Source organism: Buceros rhinoceros, unplaced genomic scaffold (genome assembly GCF_000710305.1).
Source record: "Buceros rhinoceros silvestris isolate BGI_N320 unplaced genomic scaffold, ASM71030v1 scaffold23670, whole genome shotgun sequence".
NCBI classification, from domain to species: Eukaryota; Metazoa; Chordata; class Aves; order Bucerotiformes; family Bucerotidae; genus Buceros; species Buceros rhinoceros.
In genome coordinates this window covers 697-1,516 of record NW_010388200.1, presented here as the reverse complement: position 1 = coordinate 1,516, position 820 = coordinate 697, and positions in this window count along the sequence as shown.

Below are 820 nucleotides of genomic sequence, written 5' to 3'. Positions count from 1 at the left end.
CGTGTACCCCTAATCTGCCAGAGGCAAGAAGCCAGCCCAGGGCAGGCAGGGGCGAGGTTTTGTCCACTAAGAAAAGGGAGAGGAAAGGCTAGAGGGAAGAGGTGCACTTCAGCCACCCACAGATCACACAGAGGAGCCACTTCCTCTGTGCAGGCAGTCAGGAAATCCCTCATCAGCCCCACGTGAAGGCACAAGGCTGCCAACATGTCCTTGGATTTGAGCCTGCCGGAGGCTCATTGGGAGCTCTGGCAACACAGCACTCTGTGCTCCATGGAGCCATTCCTGTAGAACAAGGGCCAGCCAGGCAGGGACAGTGCAGAAGCAGAGGTCAGAGGCCTGGCAGCACAGCGTCCTCTTCCAGACAGACCCGTGCAGGGAGCAGCTCTGGCAGGGAAAACAGGTCTGCCTGGCATCAGCAGCAGGGAAGAGGGAGCCAGCTCAGTCCAGAGCCACAGCCAGTGCTTGGGGTAACCACAGCCACTGGGCCTGGGGAGACACAGCTGGGACAGCTCAGTCCCCAGCAGCCCAGAAGGAAGGCGGCGCAAGAGAAAAGATCTTCCCTTGAAGCTCTCACCCCCTCCCCTAACCTGCCCACCACAGCAGCACGTTGCACTCCCTCCCATGACAGCAGCGGGGAGGTTTTGGTGACTCTGGCAAACCACTGAAAACAGACACGCACCACATCCACTACCAGCAAGGCAGTTCAGGGGACTGGCCAGGTGACACGGCCAGGAGTACACAGACTTCGGCCCCTCACATGCATCCTCTGCCAGCCAGGATTTACTATGGCCAGGCAGCCTTCACCCTGCCACCCCCAGCA